This window comes from Marmota marmota, unplaced genomic scaffold (assembly GCF_001458135.2).
Source record: "Marmota marmota marmota unplaced genomic scaffold, marMar, whole genome shotgun sequence".
NCBI lineage: Eukaryota > Metazoa > Chordata > Mammalia > Rodentia > Sciuridae > Marmota > Marmota marmota.
In genome coordinates this window covers 34,388,505-34,401,466 of record NW_026000249.1, presented here as the reverse complement: position 1 = coordinate 34,401,466, position 12,962 = coordinate 34,388,505, and the positions used below count along the sequence as shown (strand labels likewise).

The window sequence follows — 12,962 nt, the reverse complement described above, 5'->3', positions numbered from 1 at the left end:
TTTATAAAAAAGACAAGAGATAAGTGTAGTGAATATATATATATATATATATATATATATATATATATATATATATGAAAAGGGAACACTTGTACATGTTAGTGGGAATGTAATTTGGCACAGCCATTATGGAAAACAGTGTGGAGGTACCTCAATAAATTAAAAATAACACTACTATATGAACAACCAATCTTTCTTCTGGATATACATACAAAAAAATGATTCAGTCATTTGAAGAGATACTTGAATTTCCATGTTTTTTGTAGCACTCTTCACAATAGCCAAAACCTTAATTCAACTTAAGTGTCCATCAACAGATGAATGGATAAAATTGTGCAGTGTGCATATAAAATGCACATATAAAATGAAATAATATCATTCAGCCTTAAAAAAGAAAGATATTGCCATTTACAATAGCATGGATGAACCTCCACATTAATCCTGAACATTATGTTCCTCCAGTATATTATACTAAATTTAATATCCCACTCAGGGGCTGGGGTTGTGGCTCAGCTATAGAGCACTCGTCTAGCACGTGCAAGGCACTGGGTTCGATTCTCAACACCACATGAAAAATAAATACTTGTCCAACTACAACTAAAAAATATTTTTAAAAATTAAATAAAATTTCCACTCAGTAATAGCAATAGTTTTATTTATTCTAAATGCTCAATTACAAAAACCCTGCTCCACCAAACAAGCTGGGTGACTTTTAAGCATAGTCAAGTTGAAAGGCCCACCAATGAAGGTCCAGGAAGCCTGCATGAGCCTTTCTAGAGTTTGATAACAAGGTGCTATGGAAAGAGGGCTCTGAGGATTTTGTTGCTTCTCTAGTTGAACTGATGGGTAACCTCAACTTATTTTCTTTGCCTCAGGATTTTAAGAGGATTGAGAGGTTGTGTGAAGAGTTAATTGTAAGCAATGGCTCCAAACTTTGGCTACATATTACCCTGTGATTACATGGGTATTTTTAAAAGTTGCCTTGGTGATACTCCAGACCAATATCAAAAGCCGTTTAGGGGCTGGGATTGTGGCTCAGCAATAGAGCACTTGCCTAGCATGTGTGAGTTATTGGGTTACATCCTTAGCACCACATAAAAATAAATAAATAAAGTTTAAACAAATAAAGCCCTCAAGCCAGGCCTGGTGGTACTTACCTGTATTCCCAGCTACCTGGGAGACTGAAGCAGGAGGCTTGCTTAAGCCCAGGAGTTCAGTAGTAGAGTATTTGCTGAGCATGCACAAGGCCTTGGCTTCAATCCTCAGCACTGCAAAAATAAATAAATACTCTATGACATCATCTTTATTCAGATATAAGTATATGTCAGTTGCAAGTCATTTTCCAAAACTACTTTCCTTCTATTTTGAAGATTCTGTTACTATTCTGTTTATAATTAGACTATTCTCTTGAGCATTCTGAGTTAGGAAAAATAAGCATATTATATAGTAAATGCTTTTATGTCTAAAGTTGTGTTTCTTATGCTCTGACAGAAGAATGATATCTAGTCAGAGTGAGTTTCAAATTCTTGGATCTCAGTTCTCAATAATCTGTAGATGTTTTCTTCTAAATGACTTCTAGTGTTGCCATACAAAGTCTAGTGGCTCTATAATCCTCTTTTGCTGCAAATAACATGTTGTTTCTGCCTGAAAGTGTTTTAAGTTTTTATCATTTAAATTCAACACCAATCCAAATTTGGAGTTGGTTGTTTGGGTTCTTCTGGGAGTCAAAGATTGGGAGATTTCTATGGGGGAGGATCAATGAGTTAGGATCCAAAAGATAATCCAAGGCCTATATCTGCCATTCATCTGGGGGTAGTAAGTGACAAGTGGGAAGAATCCTAGAAGGGAACAATTGGAGACATATATGGTTAAGTGATTGGGACCTCTGTAGAAATTCTTGAGATTTAATAAGAATTAGAGATCTAAATATCTAAAGTCATTGATTCAGTCCATGAGTTTATTGATTAGGGCACTAAGGTGGTGAGTGATCAATTTCAAGCCTGGGATCATCAAGGTATTACAAGTCTTGGGAGTCATTTTGGGGTGGACCAATATGAGTCGTGGATTGGGGCCTGTGCACATTGGTTATTGAAGGACTGTGTAAGTTGGTATGTGATGGACAGGAAGATCTACTAAGGCTTTTATGAAGATCATTGATTACATATGTGGGCTGTGAATTATAGGGTCCTACTGGAGGCCAGGTTTGTCCCCAAGAAGCTCAATTGATTCTTAGAGCAAATCAATGTTAATTTTGTATTGAGGATGTATTGCCTATATTGGTGTTCACTTAAGGAGCCTGTGGACACCAGTTGATCACACGATTCATGACAGTTTTTGTCAGACAGTTTGGGCTGATGTTTTAGGAACCTGTGTAGACCTGCTTTTTTTCAGAACCCAGATGGGAATAGTGAGGTAGGAGTGTAAGTTTAAGCTTTCATCTTTGACAAAAGATAGTGGGCTATATAAGTTGCCCAAAATGTATACTGAATTATAATAGAATCTCAGTTTATGCATTCGTGACATGGTCACCTCTCAGCCAGAGCACTTTGAAGGCAACTGGAAACAGAAATAATGTTTATTGTGACTGTACCACATATAGACTACCACATGGCTCAATAGTTTAAAAACAGCACTTTGGAGTCAGATGCTGTGGCACACACCTGTAATCCCAGTGACTCTGGAGGCTAAAGCAGGAGGATCACAAGTTCAAGGCTAGCCTCAGCAACTTATTGAGATCCTTTCCTGAAATAAAATGTACTGAGGATCTAGCTCAGGGTAAAGTACCCCTGATTTCAATCCCCAAGACTACCAAAAGAAAAGGTACTTTGGAACCAGGCATACCTGGGTTTGACTCCCTCTCCTTCCCTTCAACCTGGGTGATTTGAGGGGAGGATTTCTTTATTTATATGAATAGCTCTATCAGATGGCAAATGGGAATGATAATAAAAGTAATGCCTATCTCTTAAGATGAGTGTGAAATTAGGTAGTTAATAAAACATGACTTGTACTTTATAATAATAGCAATATTTAACAATAATTGAATGTATTCCAGGGGCTAGGTAGGGAAGAGTGCTTCAAAGACATATTCCATTTAATTCTAACACCCTATAAGATAGGTATTTTCATCTTTTTTAAGACAAGCAAACTCAGCTTAGAATGATTTCCTCAAATTTCAGCTAGAATGTAGAAAAGCTGGAACTCCAACACTCATTCTTTTTTTTTTTTTTTTTTTTTTTGCAGGGGGTACCAGGGATTGAACTCAGGGGCACCAGAACACTGAGCCACATCCCCAGCCCTATTTTATTTAGAGACAGGGTCTCATTGAATTCCTTAGTGCTTTGCTTTTGCTGAAGCTGGCTTTGAACTCACAATCTTCCTACCTCAGACTCCCAAAATGCTGAGATTACAGGCATGTGCCACTCCACCGGGCACCCATTCATCTTACACCAAATTTTGTGAATCTTTCCCACATCCTATACTATCATTTGGTGGGTATTGGTTCTACTGAACTTTTCTCTTCTGAAAGATCCAGCATAGTGAGCTGCCCCTTGGTGCCTACAGGAAGCATTCATGAGTGACCAGGGAGTGGCTAACCATGTGCACACTGTCTTTGCAGCTTTCTTGGAGCCTCTGCAGAGTCCCTGGACCAGAACGGTTAGTGGGGACTGCAGGATCTTCCTTCTAACCAGGCTCAACTGTGCCGCCAGACCTGGGTGAGCCCACAGATGCCAGCCCAGCTTCAAGCTCCTGGGAAGAGTCTAGTCATCAGGGCCCAGGCCCAGCATGAACATGCCAGCCAATGGAGATTCTGTCCAGTCGTCCCTGGCCCTGGCTGCAGAGAAACATGGCAGCTCACTTGAGGTGAGGAGGGAAAGGACCCCATGGGTAGGAATTCATTCAGTGAGGAAATACCCCTGACCTTTCCCCAGGGCCTCAGGGTCAGGGCAGGTGAGTCATAGGAAGTCACAGATTTAATACTTGCTGACCCATAGACAGATCTAGATCCTCCTGCTGAGAGTAAGCACCACATGTCTGAAGTCACTACATCCAGAACCCTATGGGTTTCAGTGGAAAAGGCCATGTGGCTGATGGAGAAGGAGATATGGAAGGCCCACCCCATATCCTGGGGGAGAGGGTCAGGAAACTCTCGCAGGCTATCTGAGGCTGAGGTCTGGGTGGGAGCAGCCACCGGCCATGACCAAGGAAACATAACCCCAACCCAGTACAGCCCTTTCCTCTATATTGGTTCTTTACAGGTACTCAGCTAATCCCCACCTGAGCCCTCAGTTCCCCTGGCTTCTGAGGAAGTGCTGACTTGTCTATCCTGATTTAGGTGAAGAAAAATCTTTTTTCTTGAAACTGAGACTAGCAGGGTAATAAGGCTACCACAGTCTCTAGAGACCTTCCAGTTCTTCCTTCTTCTTTCAGATATAAGTAAAATGGCTTGAGGAGGTTTAAGATTAATGCAGGCCTCTCAAGTTGGCAGTGACAGCACTGGCCTGTAGCCAGGTTCCCTGAATGTATACCCACCCCCCTCAGAGAACTGCAGCAGAGACCAAGTTTCCCATTTGGAGTCCCTTTAAGATTGTGTAAACAAGAGACCCTGCCCGTAATGCCCTCCTTTCACACCTACCTATAATGTCACTTAGGGAAAGGGATTGCTGCCACAGGGACTCAGGGTTATATGGTCATTGGGATAATATTAAACTTTAAAAAATTATTTTGGTTTATGTCATTTCATTTTTTTAATATTTTTATTTTTTAGTTGTAGGTGGACACAATATCTTTATTTCATTTTTACGTGGTGCTGAGGATCGAACCCAGCGCCCCATGTGTGCTAGGCGAGCGCTCTACCTCTGAGCCATAATTCCAGCCCCTCATTTCATTATTTTATAATAAAATTGTAGAAAATACAGGTTAACAAATAGAATAGAAAATTACTTGTTATTTTTCAAAGTTAACCATCCAAAAGTTAACCCAAAGTTAACCATCATTAACACTGAACTATATATTTTCTTTGTGTTGTTTTTTCTTTTGCATGAGCATGTATGTATGTGTGTGAGTATATGTGTGGAACCATAAATATGTATGTGTACCATACACACACACACACACACACACACACACACATACACATATATACACACATACATAGTGCCAAGGTTTAAAAATGGAATCATACTATTTTAGTTATTTTCTTCTTTTGTGCTGGGGATTGAATCCAGGGCCTTGTGCATGCTAGGCAAGTATTCTACCACTGAGCTACACCCCCAGACCATGGCTACCTCCTTTTTAACTCAGCAGTTTAAAGTTTCTAGGCAGTAATTTTTTTTTCATACATATGTGATGTCCATAATTTAACCAGTCTACCATTTTAAAAAATATTTTTAGTTGTAGATGGACATAATACCTTTATTTTATTTATTTATTTTTTATGTGGTGCTGAGGATTGAACCCAGTGCCTCACATGTATTAGGCAAGCCCTCCACCACTGAGCCACAACTCCAGCCTCTAGTCTGCTATTTTTTAATTTTAATTTTTTTATGTTTATTTTTATTTATTTATTCTTATGTGGTGCTGAGGATCAAACCCAAGGCCTCATGCATGCGAGGCAAGCGCTCTACCACTGAGCTACAACCCCAGCTCCTAATTTTAATTTTTAATAAATAATAATTGTATATATANAGCCATGATCTTATAATCCTCCTGCCTCAGCCTCCCAAGTAGCTGGGATTACAGGCATGGAACAGCCATGCCTGGATTCACCTATATTTTCTAAGAATTTTAAAGCTTTGATTCTTTGGTAACTTATTTTGCAATAGTGTCAAGATTAAAGAGAACTTGGGAAAAGAGTACACGTAACTATATATGCCCTTTATCCAGAATCAATAATCATTAACATTTTGCTACTTTGCTTTCATTGTCTCAATTTATGTGTGAATGTGTATGTATGTATACACCCAGATATATCTTTTTTTAATTTTCTGGGTTCTGGGGGTATGGCTTAGTGGTACAGTGCTTGCCTAACATGAACCAGGCTCTGGATTCCATCCCAGCACAATAAAAATAAATAGATAGATAAATGACTTTTACTTTTCAAACCATTTGAAAGTAATTTGCAGATATAATTTCCATTTACTCCTAAATTCTTCTATGTTTATCTCTTAAGAATGAGAACATTCTGGGGCTGGGGTTTTGGCTCAGCGGTGGAGTGCTTGCCTCGCACATGTGAGACACTGAGTTCGATCCTTAGCACCACATAAAAATAAATAAACAAAATAAAGGTTTTGTGTCCATTTACAACTAAAAAAAAAATTAAAAAAAAAAACAATGAGGACATTCTCAGCCAGGTGTTGTGGTGCAAAGCTGGAATCCCAGTGACTCAGGAAGCTGAGTCCAGAGGTACACAAGTTTGAAGCCAGCCTCAGCAACTTAGTGGGATCCTGTCTCAAAATAAAAAAATAAAAGGGCCAGACATGTGGTTCAGTGGTAGGATGCTTACCTAGAATGTATGAGGACCTGGGTTCAATCCCCAATCCACACACAAAAAAGGATGGGACAACTATCAAAATCAAGAAATTTAATATTGATATAGTATTATCTAATATATAGTATATATTGTCTAATTATTTAATATTCAATATCTAAAACAGATGCTCCTCAACTTCCTATGGGGTTACATCCTGAAAACCTATGGTAAATTGAAAATATCATAAATCAAAAATGCATTTAATACACCTAATCTGTTGAATATCATAGCTTAGCCTAGCCTAACTCAAATGTGCTCAGACCCTTATATTAGCCTACAGTTAGGTAAAAATCATCAAACACAAAGTGTGTTTAATAATAAAGTATTGACTATCTCATGTAATTTATTGAATACTATACTGACAGTGAAAAACAGACTGGTTGTGTGGGGATTGCTTTTGTACCATCATAAAGTAGAAAAATCATAAGTTGAACCATCATCAATTGGGACTGTTTATATGCAGTTTCTCCAGGTGTCACAATTATGTCCTTTACAACACCCCCCATCCAAGATCCAAAACATTTCATAAGTTAGATTTAGTGGCCATGTCTCGTCAGTCTTTACTCTGGACTTTATGACATGGACAGTTTCAAAAACAATCTTTCAATTTGGGTTTGCTAATAGCAAACAATTAGATTCAGATTATTCAATTTTTGAGAGGAAGTTGACAAAAATTGACACCATGTTCTCAGTGCCTTGTGTTGAGAGGCATTCAATATCCATTTGTCCTGTTACTGAAAATGTTTACTTTGACTACCTGGTTAAAGTACTGTCAAGCATCTGCACTTTCCAATGTAATTAATAAGTGTTTCATAGAGGACTAGTTTGAGACTATGTAAATACCCCATTTCTCATATTTTTGCCCACTTATTATAGCACACATCAGTGATTCCTACCTGTGACAATGAATTATTATGCTGTTTCCCTAATGGTGTTTTTCTAATTCTGTCATTTCTACATTTATAAGTTGGCATTGTATTATAAGAAGAAATATTCCTAGCTCTGACTCCTGAAAAGACAATGACATGCCAGGCATGAGTGCACCTTGATTTATAATTACTAACAGGAACTAGAGCTTTGGGGAGAAATGGCTTACTCCAGAGCTAATACAGACAAAGTACAAAATAATCACTGAAGAACTGCTAGAAAGCAAGGAACTGCTCAAAATATGGGACCTGTTCAAATGACACAGGAACCAGTTTGAAAGAGCTTCCTCTGGCCAAGGCTAGGACAATTTAAGTAGCAAAATCCTTTTTTTTTTTAAAAGAAACAGGATCTTGCTATGTTGCCCAGGCTATCCCTGAATTCTGGGCTCAAGAGATCCTCCTGCCTCAGCCTCCTGAGTAACTGGGATTTTAGGCATGTACCACTGTATCCAGCTTTACAAAATCCATTTTATAACATTTCATCACCTCAAAAACAAACCCCACCCTTTAGCTATCCTCTTCTTCTCCCCACCCTTCCTCATGTCCCCCAACCCCTAAACAACCACTAATCTACTTGCTATCACTATATCCTTCTTTATTCTAGACATTTCATATGAATGAAATCATATAATATGTGGTCTTTAAGCTTCTTTCACTTAGAATAATGTTTTGAAGGCCCATCCATGTTGCAACATCATTTTTTTTATGTCTGAACATTATTCCACTATATAGATATACCACATTTCCTTTATCCACGAATCTGTTGTCATTCTAAATATTCACGTATATACTCCTAGGAGTGGAATTGCTGGTTCAAATAGTAGCTCTGTTTATTCTTTGAGGAACTGCCAGACTCTTTCCCAAATCTGCTGCACCATTTTACACTCCTATTAGTGTATAAAAGTCCCAATTTCTTTATATCCTCACCAATACTTGCTATTTTCTTATTTTTTTGATTCTAGCCTTTCTAATGAGTGTGAAAGGTAGTACCTTGTAGTTTTGATTTACATTTTTCCTGATAATTTTTGATGTTAAACATCTTTTCATAATGCTTGTTGGTCATTATACCTTCATGTCTGAAGGATAATTTTGCCAGATACAGAATTTAGGATAGACAATTCATTTCATTCAGCCCTTGAAAAATGTGCCACTTCCTTTTCTTACCTTCATGGTTTCTGATAAGAAATCAGCTGTCACTTTATCTTTCTCCTGTAGGTAAGGTGTCACTTCTCTCTTGCTGATTTCATAATTTTTCCTTTGTCTTTAGTTTTCTGAAGTTTGATTATGCTGCACCCTGGCATAGATTTCTTTGGTTTACACTTTTGGGATTTTCTCAAATTCTTAAATCTCTAGTTTGGCATATTTTGCCAAATTTTTCAGCCATTGTTTCTTCAAATATATTCTTTTTCATCTGATATTCTTTCTCCTCTCTTTCTGAGACTCTGATGAACATGAATATCAAATCTTTTTTTATAGTCTCATAGGCTCCTGAGACCCTGTTCATTTTTTTAGTCAATTTGCTTTCTGTTCAAATTGGGAAATTTCTATTCTTCTACTCCCAAGTTCTCTGATGCTTTTCTCTATTCTGCTGTGGAGCCCATCCACTGAGTTTTTAATTTTAGTTATTCTATTTTTCAGTTATTAAATTTTCATTTAGTTTTTTATTGTATCTTCTATTTCTTTACTGAGACTTTTCTAGTTTTGCATTTCTTTTAGGATACTGATATTTTTTATGATGGCTGCTTTAAAATTTCCACTTAGTAATAGGAATAGCTTTATTTGTCAGATTATTTTAATGTCTATATCATCTTCATATTGGTGTCTCTTAATGGCCTTTTCTCATTCAAGTTCACATTTTCCTGGTTCTTCATAAGATCCCTGATTTTCAGTACATCTTAGTTGTTTTGGAGAATTATGGGAATCTGGGAAATTATTTAAATCTAATTCATAGAAGACCTCCTCTGACACTGTTCTGCTACAAAGCAGGACTCTCCCCTTACTGCCAAGTGGAGGTGGGAGTTAATAATCCCCACTGACCTTTTTTTAACACCCTGGCAAGGGCAAGCACTTTTTTTTTTTTCCAGTACAGAGGATTGAACCCAGGGATGCTTTACCACAAACTACATCTCCAGGCTTTTTTATTTTATTTTGAGACAGGGTCTCACTAAATTGCCCAGGGTGGCCTTGATCTGGCAATCCTCCTGCCTTGGCCACCGGTATTATAGGTGTGCACCACTGTGTCTCATGTGAGGGGTGCTTTGTTATTGTCAGTTAGGGGCACAATTTCAGGCTCCCCACCAGATCTCTTCTAACTCCACATTGGTGGAAAAGTGGGTGTGGGTGGGAGTCTGAGATCCCCACATGGCCTAAACTGATAGCATGGGAGAGATTCCTCATTCCCCCCAGGGCAGGGATGAAAATCTAGGCTGCCCACTGGGCCTTTGATGATGGGGGTGAGGGTCAATGCTTGGCTGGATTAGGGAGCTTTTCTGTTTTGTTTTGTTTTTTCTTGATTTGCTAGGTTGCTCTTTTCTCAGATCTTTGCCTAGACAGCAAGCTTTCCTTGGGGCTTTTATCCAAGCCCATTGCCCTTCTGGGTTTCCAACTTATCCAGCACTAGTCCAGGATATCTGAGGCCAGAAGAAAACTCAGGGAATTCACTGTTGTATCATTCCTTAGGTTCTAGAGCCCCTTCCCAGAATGCCTTCTTTTCTTCAACTTTTAGTCTTCTTATCTTTGTTCAATGTTTTGGATTTTTAGCTATACTTAGCAGGAGAAATAGAAAGAAATGTGTCAATTCCATTTTTTCTATTGGCGTTTTTTTAATTTAACTTTTTGAATAGGTAATACATTCCCAAATCCCCCTAACATGGAATATCAGTCTAGCTGCGTATAGTGGCACCCACCTGTAATTGCAGCTACTATGGGAGTCTGAGGCAGGAGAATCACAAGTTTGAAGCCAGCCTCAGCAACATAAGATACCCTGTCTCAAAATGAAAAATAAAAAGGGCTGGGGATGTAGCTCAGTGATAGAGCATCCCTGTTACCACACACACACACACACACACACACACACACATCTTCATTAGTTTGTGGATAGGTTAGATACATTCTCAGAGATTATGCAAATAAAAGCAGCTGAGAAAATATCCTTAGTATTTTCCTACAAAGACAGTAGATACTGTACATTTGTTGAACACAAATTTTTAAAAATTAGTGTTTTAATCTTTTGTTATGAAATATTCCACATATTTTGAATAATATTGTTGAATGTGTCTCCTGCTGTACATATGCATATATTCCATGAGTGGAATTGTTACTACTTTCCCTCTGTGGAACCATAACAAGATGCTACACCAATTGAGTAGTGAAAGAGACTTACTCTTGGCTAAGAATAGAAGTGGACAATAAACTTGAAGATCAACTGAACTCCCCACCACCCCCCACGTGGTCAGGAGATTATAGATACAAGGTAAAAAATGAGAAGGAGGGATAGATGAATAAAGATGAGAAATATTGTTGGGCGCTGTAGCACATGCCTGTAATCCCAGTGATTTGGGAGGCTGAGACAGGAGGATCAAATTCAATGCCTGCCTCAGCAATTTAGCTAGACTGCCTCAGCAACTTGGTGAGATCCTGTCTCAAAATAAAAAAAATAAAAAGGGCTGGGAATGCACTGAGTGGCTAAGTGCCTCTGAGTTCAATACCTGGTACAAAAAAAGGGGGCAGGGGAGGAATATTAATGTGTTTTATTATAATGAAGTTAGTGATTATTTGGAGGTCACTCTGTCAGCCATCACAGGTACACCAGTTGCAGCCAGCCCACCTGAAGAGGAACTTCTGGCCTTCAGGCATCCTTTCCTCAAAGATAAACAAAGTTAAGGTAAGGTAGAAATTCAGTTAGGTCACCTAGTCAGTACAAGATTAGGGCAGTGCACTGTATTGTATATATGTCTTCAGCATTAACTGATAGATCTTAAGTACTTTCCAAAGTGGTTGCAGCAGTTCATATCACCATCAGCAATAACAGAGTTCTTTTTGCATCATGTTTTCTTCAATACTTGGTACTGTCAGTTTTTTTTTTCATTTAAGGCATTCTAGGGGTTATGTAGTGGTATCTCATTATGGTTTTAATTTGTATTCCTTAATGTCTAAAATGTTAAACCTTTTTCCTATGTGTATTGAAGCCTTGGATTTCCTCTTTTGTAAAATGCCCGTTAAATCCCTTGTCCATTTTTGTACTAGGTGAACTCTTATTCTCACTGGTTTGAAATTCTGTACACCTTTTATTAGTAATATGTGCTGCAGGTTATCTTTTTATGTGATAGCTTTCTTTTTTTCTTCTTTTTTAATTTTAATTTTTTGGTACTGGGGATTTAACCCAGAAATTCTCTACCACTGCGCTATATTCTCGACCCTTTTTGTTTATATTGTGAGACAGGGTCTTGCTAAATTATGGAGGCTGACCTGGAACTTGTGGATCCTCCTGCCTCAGCCTCCCAAGTTGCTAGAATTATAGGCATGCACCACTGCATCTGGCCTTTCTTCCTTTTTTAATACTGTCTTTTAAATGACTAGAAGTGCTAAACTTCATTGTAAACATACTCTCATCAGTCATGTTTTGTGTATGGTACTGGGGATTGAACCCAGTGATGCTCTACCACTAAGCTATATCCTGAGCCCTATTATTTTATTTTATTTTAAGACAGTGTCTTGCCTAAGTTGTCCCAGTTGATCTCTTGCCTCAACCTCCTGAGTAGCTGAGAGTATGGGTGTGTACCACTGTGCCAGGATTCTTTCTTTTTATTTTGGTACTAGGAATTGAACCCAGAGCCTTGCACATGCTAAGCAACACTCTAGACCTGAGTTACATACCAGCCCCATCAGTCTTTTTTTTATGGTTAATGTTTTCTTCTTCCCATTGGGAATTATTTTTCTAATCTACAATCATGAAGATAGTCTTCTAAAAGTTTTTGCCTTCCACTTTTAGGTGTATAATTTATCTGGAGTTGATTTTTTTTGCATATGATGTGGAGTAGGGATCAAATTGTACTTCTTCCTGAGCTGGGGTTGTGGCTCAGTGGTAGCGTGCTCGCCTAACATGCATGAGGCACTAGGTTCAATCCTCAGAGGCATTGGGTTCAAGCCTCAGCACCACATAAATGTAAAATAAAGATATTGTGTCTACCTAAAACTAAAAAATAAATATTAAAAAAAATTAATCTCTTCCTGTATGTACCTGTCATGGCACCATTTACTTTTTAAATTAAATTATTTGTTTATTCTAATTTGTTATACACTATGGCAGAATGCAATTCATTTCATATTACACATATAGAGCACAATTTTTCAAGTCACTGATTGCACACAAAGTTTTTTCATGGCATCATTTATTGAAAATGTTCTCACTATCTGCTTGAACAGCTTTGGCTTAAATCACATGATCATATACGTGGGTGTGTTTCTGTCCTCTCTGTTCTGTTCCAGTGGATTATCTGAGCACCAGT

General features: G+C 38.2%; 1 long non-coding RNA gene across 1 annotated transcript in view; it reads left to right on the top strand.

Annotated features, from left to right (window-relative positions):
* The window catches only part of LOC125614085, a 21,859-nt gene extending 10,222 nt beyond the window's left edge, over positions 1-11,637 (top strand). Inside the window, exons 2-3 of the long non-coding RNA XR_007344729.1 lie at positions 3,617-3,861; positions 11,249-11,637. This is a non-coding gene — a long non-coding RNA (uncharacterized LOC125614085). The remainder of the gene's footprint in view (positions 1-3,616; positions 3,862-11,248) is intronic.
* The last annotated feature ends 1,325 nt before the right edge of the window (positions 11,638-12,962 follow it).